The sequence below is a fragment of the Amblyomma americanum genome, chromosome 9 (genome assembly GCF_052857255.1).
Source record: "Amblyomma americanum isolate KBUSLIRL-KWMA chromosome 9, ASM5285725v1, whole genome shotgun sequence".
Taxonomy (NCBI): Eukaryota; Metazoa; Arthropoda; class Arachnida; order Ixodida; family Ixodidae; genus Amblyomma; species Amblyomma americanum.
Genome location: NC_135505.1, coordinates 136,817,269 through 136,830,065, shown reverse-complemented (window position 1 = coordinate 136,830,065; position 12,797 = coordinate 136,817,269). Strand labels below are relative to the sequence as shown.

The following is a 12,797-nucleotide window of genomic DNA, read 5'->3' as shown; positions in this document are numbered from 1 at the left end:
CATGGCTGCCGCATCGATCCGTGGAAAAGAAAGAGGCCGCGGAGGAAGCGCCGTTGCATCCGTTGCGCGAATTGGAGCGCCTCGCAGCACAAAAAAAAAAAAAAAACCGTGCGTAGTGCTTCGGGAACCAGCCAATCAGGAGACGCGTGGCGCGGGCCGGTGCGCAGTACGCCTGCGCACTGCACGTATCTAAGCGCGCCCCGTCGTCTGCTCTTCCGATCGGAAGCAGAAGACGCCTTCTGCCCAGAAGCGAAGTTTATAAAGATACAGCAACGGCAAAACGGTGTTTGCCTGCATCGATGGATTGCTGCGTTCTATTGACACTCTAATCGAAAAACAAAATACAGGTGCTGCCGCCAGCGGCCGTAAACATTTTTAAACCCAATTTTTCTCAGCAGTAAGCGCTCCTTTTGCCGCCGAACAGAGAACATACCCAGAAATAGACATACAGTATTTATTACGTTAAAGAACCGCAGGTGGTTGAAATTTCCGGAGCCCTCCACTATGGCGTCTCTCGTAGTCTGAGTCGCATTGGGACGTTAAACCCCTACAAAACCCAACCCACCTATGCAGTAAATTTTTACTAAGCACAAAAAATTGTATGTAGTCGCCCTCAGTGTTCCTTTTTGAGTTAGAAAAATGCTCGTTGGCGTTCAAGTTGTGAAGTTGTTCTCGCGTGCCAGCAGTGGGCAGTATATATGCTGCCCCGAATTATTGAAGCGGGTCGGGGTAGGGTACCCGCCGCGGTGGCTCAGTGGTTAGAGCGCTCGGCTTACTGATCCGGAACACCCGGGTTCGAACCCGACCGCGGCGGCCGCGTTTCGATGGAGGCGAAATGCTATAAGGCGCCCGTGTGCTGTGCGATGTCAGTGCACGTTGAAGATCCCCAGGTGGTCGATATTATTCCGGAGCCCTCCACTACGGCACCTCTTTCTTCCTTTGTTCTTTCACTCCCTCCTTTATCCCTTCCCTTACGGCGCGGTTCAGGTGTCCGCCGAGATGTGACATATACTGCGCCATTTCCTTTCCCCATAAACCAATATTTATTTTCATTTCGGGACCCGCCGCGGTGGCTCAGTGGTTAGGGCGCTCGGCTACTGATCCGGAGCTCCCGGGTTCGAACCCGACCGCGGCGGCTGCGTTTTTAAGGAGGCAGAACGCTAAGGCGCCCGTGTGCTGTGCGATGTTAGTGCACGTTAAAGATCCCCAGGTGGTCGAAATTATTCCGGAGCCCACCACTCCGGGCAGCTCTTTCTTCCTTTGTTCTTTCACTCCCTCCTTTATCCCTTCCCTTACGCGCGGTTCAGGTGTCCGCCGATATATGAGACAGATACTGCGCCATTTCCTTTCCCCAAAAACAATTATTATTATTATTAAATTAATTTGGGGTTAAGGGTGCCTCGATGGCCAGCGCCTCCCTTAGGTGGGGCATTTTGCAAACTGCACTCGGCGGCGGTGGCATGTGGAACTATTTTGGAAGGCTGGCGAGGAGGAAGGGGGTCTGGGTCGCGCGCGTAGTACAGCACGTCACAGACGAGGCGCCGGCCTGCCTGTCTCTGGAAAGGGGGGGGGGGGGGGGGGGGAAGAAGCACGCAACGATGAATAAGCTCCGCTTTGCGTCGTCTTGGGACCCAGCAGCCGGCGCTTCTTGCAGTGCGGTTGCTGCAGCTTGCTTGCTGTTTCTTCTTGGGGCGTGTGATAGATGACCGCGTTGCCCTTCGCGTTGAAAAGCGTCCGCTCTCTCTCTCTGCTGATTGATTCACGGAGGGCATTTAAAACGAGAAAAGGGGGGACGGGGGAGGGGGAGAGGAAGGAAGAGCTCCTTTGGCATTAATAGGCTCTGGTCTGGAGGCAATGCCTGCAAGGTATCTCTGTGGGGTGCCTTCTCCGTATTGATGTGACGACGTTTATTCGGTTTATAATACGCCCTTTTGTGTACGGGTAAAAGAACGAATTAAATTAGTTAATATCACGGTAGAGGGCGTTGAGTGTGCCTTACAGGCGATTTTATCTGGAAGGTTAGGCACTCGGCCAGTTCTTAAGCGCGCATTGTTGCAGAGGCAGGGCTAACAGCAAGGAGAACTTTGCTGTTAGCAGCGTGGCGTTACAGACGGCAGTGTCGTTGTGAAAGCGGTCTACTTGGAATAAGTTTAATTATAATAATTGGTTATAATCGCACAGCACACGGGCGCTTTAGCGTTTTTCCTCCATAAAAACGCAGCCGCCGCGGTCGGGTTCGAACCCGGGAACTCCGGATCAGTAGTCGAGCGCCCTAACCACTGAGCCACCGCGGCGGGTCGTTAAAGATCCCCAGGTGGTCGAAATTATTCCGGAGCCCTCCACTACGGCACCTCTCTCTTCGTTTCTTTCTTTCACTCCCTCCTTTTTCCCTTCCCTTACGGCGCGGTTCAGGTGTCCAACGATATGTGAGACAGATACTGTGCCATTTCCTTTCCCCAAAAACCAATTATTGTTATTATTATTAACGATGTACTATACAACCTTCGCCTCAGTTATGTACAATGCGCAAGCGTGGCCAAAAACGAGGTGCATCTGCTGGGTTCGTGGGCGGTGGTCGTAGCGGTGTGCACCTATACATGTTTCTGTACCTGCGCTTAGGGTCGGGCATCACTCGAAATCCTATAGCATTTGCAGCCCAGCTTCCAGCAATCGCGCACTCAGATGTATATATAGTTGTTGCGCTTGCATATATACTCGGCGCCTGTTTAAACGCTTTTCCGGTACGTTAAGTGGAACAACGTTCCAGCTAACGACTACTTGACGGCTATACTGGAACTACGTTCCAGTTAAATTGGCAGAACCTTTAGAAAAATTATTCTTACGGGACTGTACTCAGCACAACGGTTTTATGAGCACCTATTGTGTATCAAGTGTGCGTGAGAGTGATTTTGATGCAAGGAAATGCATTCGTTACTTTGGGGGTTTAAAAAAAAAGTAAAATAATGTCGCCCTCCCCGCGCTTAAAATAAAGACGGGTGTCTTTGCAGTCTTAATTACAAGCAAACACGCACGCTGAGACGTATTTGGTTCGGCAACAACCGTGTCAGCATCCGCTGTCCTTAATAATAATTGTTTTTTGTGGAAAGGAAATGGTGCAGTATCTGCCTCATATATCGTTGGACACCTGAACCGCGCTGTAAGGGAAGGGCTAAAGGAGGGAGTGAAAGAAGAAAGGGAGAGAGAGGTGCCGTAGTGGAGGGCTCCGGAATAATTCTGTCCTTCGGCGTAAAAATCTTGAAATGTAAAAGCTCCGAAACTCCCTGCATGCATCCGCGCTTCGAACGCTTGGACGACGATTTGGTCCGAAAGTTTGGAGGTGCCAAATTCACTTACAAAATTTTTTGGACACTTTATAGAAGTCTATAAAGTTTATAGACTGTCTATAAAGTCTATATACTTGACAGTCTATAGACAATACATTTATAACCATACACTTTTAGTAGACTTTTGTCTATAGACAGTAGAATATGAATGTACAAAAGGAAATATCTATTGGAAGGCAATAGAGTCCATCGAAAGTCTATAGGTCATTTTTATGAGGGTTGTCGCGTCGTCTGTTGTAGTCAGGCGAACTGCCGAGGCTCATGAAGTGCTTATGACTTTCAGAGTGCCGTCGATGAGCCGACGATCCCATCGAGGTCGCCGGAGTTCGGCAACTAGCTCGATCGCCTGGCCGAGTTGTTTTCCACTTAGCCACGGAGCTTATTTGCGAGTTCTCCTTAAAATAGCCTGCAGCGTGTTGCCTCCTTTCCCGCAGTAGCTGCTTCCAGAGGAACATTGGCGTCGCTTTAGCGCTGCCCACCAAAGGGCCCTGCACTTGCCCGCGATTATTTTCGTGCAGACGCAGGGTGTCTGAGCCCGAAGCGTGTGTTTTACGCCATCAAATATATGTTCGCTGTTTTTTGGCGGCCCGGCGGGCTTTTAGCATATCCGAGCATTCGCCGAAGTCGACGGACGCGTAAATCAACTCGAGTGGTCTGACCGCTGCCTGAGTCAGCGTTGTCGTGGCAGTGTAAATGCTCGTTGCCTGTAAACGGGCCATCGTCAGAAATCTTTTTTTTTTCGTTGTTCAGTATCTTTGTATCGTTCTCGCCAGAGTGACTTAACAGCATTCGAAGTGAAGACTTGTTTGGAGGTCGCCTTAATCAGGAGGTAATTGTAATGCTGCCATAAGTACGTGCCTTGGCAGTCCGAACAGATGCATGCATTTAGAGGGTGGCTCAGGTTGCGACGCGTCTTTCATTTCCCTCTTTGCTCTCCTATCCTTTAATAATAATAATAATAATAATAATAATAATAATAATAATAATAATAATAATAATAATAATAATAATAATAATAATAATAATAATAATAATAATTGTTTTTTGGGGGGAAAGGAAATGGCGCAGTATCTGTCTCATAAATCGTTGGGACACCTGAACCGCGCCGTAAGGGAAGGGATAAAGGAGGGACTGATACAAGAAAGAAAGAAAGAGGTGCCGTAGTGGAGGGCTCCGGAATAATTTCGACCACCTGGGGATCTTTAACGTGCACTGACATCGCACAGCACACGGGCGCCTTAGCGTTTTTTCCCTCCATAAAAACGCAGCCGCCGCGGTCGGGTTCGAGCCCGGGAACTCCGGATCAGTAGTCGAGCGCCCTAACCACTGAGCCACCGCGGCGGTGCCGCTTTTCGATGGAGGCGAAACAGTAGCTTGGTTTGGGCTAGTTGGTAACAGTTCTTAGAAAACATAGCGCAAAAAGGACACGGACGACACAGAAGTGGACAGGACAGGCGCCTGTCCTGTCCACTTCTGTGTCGTCCGTGTCCTTTTTGCGCTATGTTTTCTAAGAGGCGAAACGCAAAAGGCGCCCCGTGTGCTGTGCGATGTCAGTGCCCGCTAAAGAACCCCAGGTGGTCGAAATTATTCCGGAGACTTCCACTACGGCACCGCTTTCTTTCTCGTCTTTCACTCCTTCCTTTATTCCTTCCTTTGCGGCATGGTTCGGGTGTCCACGGAGATATGCGAGACAGTTACTACGTCATTTCCTTTCCTCAAAACCAGTTTTCATTTTTTCATTTCGTTATTGTTCCCTTTTTGCTATGAAGGCCAAGCCCGCATTGCCATTTCTTCGTGTGTGTGTTTCTTTTTCAAGTCCACTGGCCGTTCATTGCCCTCGCGCGCTGTTCGCATTTGGCGGGGAACGGAAACGTGAGCTTATTTTAGCGAGAAACGGAAGCGATCAACAATCCTGTGTGTGTTGAGCGCCACTCATCAGCTGCCGGCCTTCTTTTCTCCCGTTTATAAATTCAAATTTCGCGCCTTCCGGGTTTAGGCGCGAGCGCGTTGCGGTTCCTAGAACTCGTACATTCGAACCGCGTAGTCGCGTTACCCATTTTAGCGTTCACCTGCGACCGTAAATCTGTGTGTTACGGGAGGGGTAGTTGGCACCTGGTTTACCTGTTTACCGCCAGATGGAGGTGTTTTTTTTGGCGGGAAAATTGGAAGTGTGAAATGTGTTTCGCCCGAAGAGTCATCAAGCAAGAATAACAAAAAAAAAGAAACGCAGCATAAAAGTAGCGCGCGAAGCTATGAGTGTTTTGGAGCAGCATTTATTGGCTGAAAGTTCACCTTGGGCTTGAGCGTCGGTCCAGCTTGTATTCAAACTTCGCGCCAAACCGGGCGTTCTCGCGGGGACGCGCTGCGGCGCGTCCCGGCGGTTTGAAAACGGTCGCGCTAACTGTTAACCGGTACAGAAAGGTGGATGTGCGGGTATCTGCGAGTTTTGAGAAGCATAAATGCCCATTTTGGTCCCCGCGTACCTTGTTCCGACCGTGGCCTAGTCGTTTAGTGCGCCTAGTTCGCGATTGGGAGGTCAGCGGTTCGAACCCCGGTTGCCTATTGGCGGGAAATTTCTTATATGCGGGAATGGTAGCCGTTGACGTGTTCAGTTCGACGCACTTGCCTTTCCTATGATTAGTGAAGATAAGACCCACTGCTGTTCACATTCTGAATTGCCCTGTGGAAATCACATCACGCTATGAGGAAATGGCCTGTGCGTCGAGCCGATTTTTTCTTTTCATTTTTTTCACTCATAATGCGCAGGTTGCAATGGGAAATTTGTCCGCTAATCGCGTAGCCTGCGAGAATGTAACAGTGACGCCCCCAATCGGTTACTCCGCCCCCCCCCCCCCCCCCTTCCAGCCTCCGTCGCGGCAAATATAAATGCCAACAGCTTAATTAGGATGCGCTTTTTTTTTTTGCTATGAAACTCGTTTGCAGATGGCTGAAAATTTCCTTTTCGTATAAAATAGCGCCGCAACACGTTTTTATTAAAATTGCTTATGAACAAAACTGACAAGGCGCGTTCGCAGGAGGCCTGGCCGCGTGAATTCGCCAGGTGCGCCATTCCGGGGGTCCAGTTGGCGCGATCCTGTCAAGCAGTCCAAGACCTGCTTCGCCCGCTTGCCTGATTGCTTGCGTAATCAATATATGCTTGCTTTCCCACACAGTATTTCCAATTTCTTGTCATTAACACGTTTGCTAGATGATTATAATTGTTGTATAGTTATTTTTTTAATGCGCTTGTGACGGGTTTTCATTTAGCCCGCACTTAAAGCGTATTGATCGCCCACCTGCTACGGTCGCATAATGAGACTGCAGAATTATTGTGAAAGGATAAAAAAAAAATGAGCAGATGATGCGCCTGTACGTTGGCATCCGATTTTTCAGGCAGTGTTCACTCAAAATTGCACGATATTATGTGTTGTCGCGTACATAACCGTGTTGCGTATGCGTATACGCAGTAGTGTCAGCTGACGCTGTAGTTCGTGTCACTGCGAGGGGGGGGGGGGGGGGGTGCTTATGCAAGTTATTCGACGCTCCGCTGCGCCGACGACTCACGTGCCTCGTTTGGTGAACCTATGATGCGTAACTATATCTGCGTGGTCGTAGACGTTGTAATGCTGTGCTCCACTGCAAACCGGTCGATTCTCGAGGTGGCTCAGTGGTTAGGGCGCTCGACTACTGATCCGGAGTTCCCGGGTTCGAACCCGACCGCGGCGGCTGCGTCTTTATGGAGGAAAAACGCTAAGGCGCCCGTGTGCTGTGCGATGCCAGTGCACGTTAAAGATCCCCAGGTGGTCGAAATTATTCCGGAGCCATCCACTACGGCACCTCCCTCTTCCTTTCTTCTTTCGCTCCCTCCTTTATCCCTTCCCTTACGGCGCGGTTCAGGTGTCCAACAAAGTATGAGACAGATACTGCGCCATTTCCTTTCTCCCCAAAACCAATTATAATAGTCGGTTCTCGAGCAAACGTCAACACAGCCCGAAAGTACCAGGAATCATATTTTTTATTGGAAACAGTAATTAGATGCAGCTCGCCTCAGTGACCCTTTGTTTGCTTTACAGACTCGTATTGCGTTCCATCAGACTTTTTAATCCGGGTGTTTGAGTAGCTTCAATACTTTGAAAGCGACCAGCCAGTTTGCACCCAAGAATCAATTCCGTGTTTACATAGATCTGCACTGAAAGTTGGAGCACTCTCACTGTTGTCACCGTGGGTTCAGATGAAAAACTACGCAGAAATAACGAAGGAAAGAAGTGGACTGTTCACTCGTACGCTTTGTCAATCACCACTGGTTGAATGTGGATAACGTGTTCCGCCTTCAAATTGTAGCTCCGCCGCGGTGGCTCAGTGGTTAGGGCGCTCGACTACTGATCCGGAGTTTCCGGGTTCGAACCCGACCGCGGCGACTGCGTTTTTATGGAGTGCACATTAAAGATCCCCAGGTGGTCGAAATTATTCCGGAGCCCTCCACTACGGCACCTCTTCTTCTTCTTTCGTCTTTCACTCCCTCCTTTATCCCTTCCCTTACGGCGCGGTTCAGGTGTCCAACGATATATGAGACAGATACTGCGCCATTTCGTTTCCCCCCCAAAAAAACAATTATTATTATTATTCAAATTGTTGCTGTCTTGTACGTTAGCCGTTGTCTTTCTTATCAGACCGTCCTAACGGAACTGCTGCTCGCAAATGCCGTGACTGGCTCCGGTTCGGGCTGGCCTCTGATTGGCCTGAACGGTGAAGTCATTTCTTCCGAAAGTCGCTCGTGGTTTTCGTATGTCGTCTGCGACGTTGAAATGCTTCGTTCTATACGCAGTTATGTAACGGCTCTTTTGTTTGTTTTGTGTTTCTTTTTATTAGCGTTCGCGAGCGCTAATGGTGCCCTGTTTCGAAAGATCTCAATGCTGAGAAAATAAATAAAAAAAGTAAGAGGGAAAGAAGGAAAGGAACGGCAGCCAAGAGAGGCAGGAAGTGGAAAGGGAGGACAGTACGCTTGCGACCAGTTAAGCAACCCGGGGCAAAGAAGCGGAGGCTTGTTTGCGAAGGCTCGAAAAATACCGTCTCGCCGTCTTACCCGCCGCGGTGGCTCAGTGGTTAGGGCGCTCGACTGCTGATCCGGAGTTCCCGGGTTCGAACCCGACCGCGGCGGCTGCGTTTTTATGGAGGAAAAACGCTAAGGCGCCCGTGTGCTGTGCGATGTCAGTGCACGCTAAAGATCCCCAGGTGGTGGAAATTTTTCCGGAGCCCTCCACTACGGCGCCCCTTTCTTCCTTTCTTCTTTCACTCCCTCCTTTATCCCTTCCCTTACGGCGCGGTTCAGGTGTCCGCCGATATTTGAGACAGACACTGCGACATTTTCTATTCCAAAAAACCAATTATTATTATTATTATTATTATTATTATTATTATTATTATTATTATCGCCGTCTTCAGCGACCCCGCGCGAAACGTGGCGCCGTGGCTGTGCGAGCTTGGGAGGACGCCGTGTAATTCTTGCGTCGCGTTATCAGCAGCTTCTTTGTTTCGTTATCTCGGATGTTCCGTTTTTGCGAAGAAGAGGATATCTTCATGTCCTATATTCTTGATATCTCTCTCTCTTCTCTCTCTGTGTCGTTTGTTTTCCCTTTCCTCTCTTTCCCCATAGTATAGAGTTGCACGGCCGAGACGTGCTTCTGTGGCCAGCGCCTTTCTAATATCCTTTACAATTAAAGCTCTCGCCGAGAACAGTATAGTTGTGTGCAGTGCATCGGCTTACTGTTTGTGCTGCAGTGATGTGAACGTTACAGCACATCACTGCACCTTACTGACACTTGGCCACCCTGCTGTTACATCTTCCTTTAACGTGCACTGACATCGCACAGCACACGGGCGCCTTTGCGTTTTGCCGCCATAAAAAGGCAGCCGCCGCGGTCGGGTTCGAACCCGTTAAAGATCCCCAGGTTGTCGAAATTATTCCGGATTCTTCCACTACGGCACCTCTCTCTTCCTCTCTTCTCTCACTCCCTCCCTTATCCCTTCCCTAACGGCGCGGTTCAGGTGTCCAACGATATATACGACTGATACTGCGCCATTTCCTTTCCCCCAAAACCAATTATTGTTATCACATCTTCCTTGCCTTGGTGTTGACAGTGTATACAACGCTCAAATAGACACCGCTCGTTCTCTGCAAATTAGTTACGCTTCCCGGACGTTTCTCCTTTTTTTTTTTTGCGGCTACAATCCGCCTTTTTCACGCAGCCTTTGTGCGCATGCGCGCCACTTCTCCTCCAGCTCCACTGGTTGCAGACGAAACCGCCTGCCCCTACTGCGCACGCGCAGGTCATGTTAGTGTCAGGCGCATGCGACAGATGGCGCCAGCTGTCAAGCGCACATTAGAGGTCTCTTCGATTTGGCTGCACTTTCTGCTCCAGTTCAAAGAGTGCATGCAGCACTTTCGCATTCGTTTTGCCACTGCAGCGCGCGCCCTCTACACTTCCGTCACTAGTGCCAGACTAGTGCAGCTCGTGTTCTTGGCTGGCTTGCACTCTCCCAAGTGGAAATGCAGCTGTAGTGCTACAATATGGCGGCGCCCATGTGTAGGTTGGAGAAGCGAAGAAGCTATAATTGTCATAATTGTAAACCTAAGCGGTCAAGCCGAGCCTTATATGCAGCATTTCAGTGCATATTCGTAAATTGTCTGCGTATGTACACGCAACGCCTCTTTTTTTTCTACGAAACGACTATTTCTTGAAAGTGGGGGGGGGGGGGGGAGGAGGGGGGGGGGGGTTCATGGCGACACTTCAGTGCGATTTGCTGCTTGAAAATTCTTCACTTGGTTCGAGATTTTGGCGCCCGCTGATGTCGGCGGCACGCAGTTGGCTGTAATTTGGTGGCGACGCCAAGGCTAGCAGACGAGCAGGCCTGCACACGACCATTCTGGCTTATGATTTATGGGGGTTTAGCGTCCCAAAGCGACTCAGGCTATGAGGGACGCCGTAGTGAAGGGCTCCTGGAATTTCGACCACCTGGGGTTCTTTTCCGTGCACCGACATCGTACAGGACACGGGCCTCTAGAATTTCGCCTCCATCGGAATTCGACCGCACGACCATTTGTTTCGCAAGAAGTCAATGCCAAGCTGCACTTGAGCTGACGCTGCACGCTGGCGACACCGCCACGGAACTCTCAAGGAACTAGTGCAGCGAGTGCAGCCAAATCGAAGAGAGGCGAAGAGATTTCGAGGTGCTGCTGGCTCCTCGTGGAACAGATCGCGCCTGCGTCTCCCTCGTGCATTTTTCGGTCAGTAGCAGACGAATTTTCGCTACTCGCCAGGGGGCGCCTCATCTTTTGAAAAAAGCGGCACCCGTCCGTTGCTTAGTCTAGTTGTGTTAGCGTTGCGCATACATTTTGCAAATTTTTATTTCTTTTCTAGCTTAAAATAAACAGGCTGCCGCTTTAAAGGGACCCTGAAATGGTTTTCATGGACACATTCTAACTCAGCAAATCTGTACAGATGGCCTTTGCGAGTGTTTGTTTCAAATTTAAAAACTCTCAGTAGACTCTACAATTTACACATAATTCTAAAAAATTGCGACACCTCACCGCGCATTCTTAGCAGCCCCTACCCCGACGTCTGGGCAATTTGAGCGAGCCTTATTATTGGGCGCGTCCAGTTGACCTAGGTGGGATGGGTCGTGGCTGGGTGTAGTGCATATATTCCCATTTACCACTGTAGCGATTTTATTTTTTCACCATTAGTGGTGCATACTCAGTGCCTGATTGGACTTCGGAAGCTTTCTCACGCCCGGCGTACGCATTGTCGAGGCCACGAAAAGTGGTGGAGACTCCAAATCTTTCCGTTGCCTTTGCTGGAATGGTGCATAAAATTTGGAAATCGTCAGCACGTGGCAAATAGTTTGCAGTTGATTTTCTACTCCAGTGTAGCTAGCTTTGGGTCCATTTTTACAAATGAGGTCGCAAGTAGAGCTGAGGTCACGTGATGCTTGAAAAATCTGCCATATAACATGGTTGTGCGTTAATTCGCAGTAATTCCCGTTCCTGAGGCAGGCTAGCGTATCAGTTAATTAGAGCGAATGAAAACACGGAAGAAGCGATATTAATTGCACTTTTTGTCTCAGCCTAACTCGTGACGTCGTAACTACATGTTCGGCGACTGAAACCGAAACTGCACAGAAAGAAATGATTATAATTCATTCAATAGGGTTAATTTCACGCGGTAATCCATCTTAATACTGAGCTGTTGCTCATCATTCCCAAGAGAGACAGGGATTCGCAATCACTATTAATTAATTCTCTCACGCTATGATGGCTTTTTTTTTTATCTTGAAAGCTAGGTAACTGTACGCACAGCGGCACCAGCTTGATTCATGATTTCCCTCTCGTAGAAGTCGCGCTAATTAGAGCACCCCTAACGACCCCAGTCCGTTGAGGTTTTAAATTGCACAAGATTGGAACCGTGGCGCTGCACCCAATTGTCTGCAAGTGCGCCATCGGTACTTTCGAGCATACACCAATTTCTGGCATTGGCTTAGAAAAGAAGGCTTCCGTGCCTGCGACCTTGACGAAGAAAGGATGCATTGTTCCGTTGTGTCATTTAATTCTGATAACAAACTGCGGTGGTTCAGGTCCTCAAAAAACTGTTCTCCTTTTCGGTGCCACTTTTCGGTGCATCTCGCGGGAGTCCCTGTACACGCAGAAAGTAGGCGTATACAGCAGTTCTACGGCAGTCAGCGTCTCGTCCTTGACGTGATTTGCAGACAGTGGAAACGGCATTCTCCGCTGTCCGCACTCTGTCCATAAAAGTGTCATCAGACGGGCAGACGGGAGAGGGGGCGACAATGGCGCCGCCTGACGTGATTCACGAGCGGCGGCGGCGGGTCGGATCGGTTTATGGACCGCGGTGGCCTTAATCAATAACGAGCTGTGTGCGCGCTGTTTCCGGACTCCTGTTTTTGCGGCGCCGTCTACACTTTATGTTTCTGCGACCTTTTTGTTGCATTGTCGTTCTGCGCGGCTCTGTGTGTGTGTCTCGTTCTACGACGGCGCCAAAAATGGGTTCGATCGCCCAGCGCGGCCCCAAACGATCCGTCCTCCTCGTCCGGAAGCAATATATCGCGTTGAAATGTGCCATTTGTCAATTAGAGTTGGGAGTGTGCCGTATTGTTAGTGTCGTTTTTTTTTTTTTTTTCACTGTACTAATTTGGAGTGCACGCGTCTTCCATCTTTCCCACAGTGCAGCTGCTGGAAAGGAGAACACATTGCTGTATTGATTGCTTTTATCACGAAAACATGTAGAGCGACATATATGATATACTCTGCTTGGTATCATAATAAGACGTACGGTAATAGGATTTGTGGGATTGTTGAAAATGAAACCATAGAATAAGCTCTGTGTGAGCATTGCTGCTTTATCTGCAGTTTTTTGCCTTCTAAAACATTATGAGGAT

The 12,797-nt window shown here is 49.3% G+C and overlaps 1 protein-coding gene across 6 annotated transcripts in view; it reads left to right on the top strand.

The window, feature by feature from the left end:
• Unc-76 (fasciculation and elongation protein Unc-76) overlaps positions 1-12,797 on the top strand; it is a 48,653-nt gene that overhangs the window by 18,465 nt on the left and 17,391 nt on the right. The gene's annotated exons all lie outside the window — the stretch shown is intronic.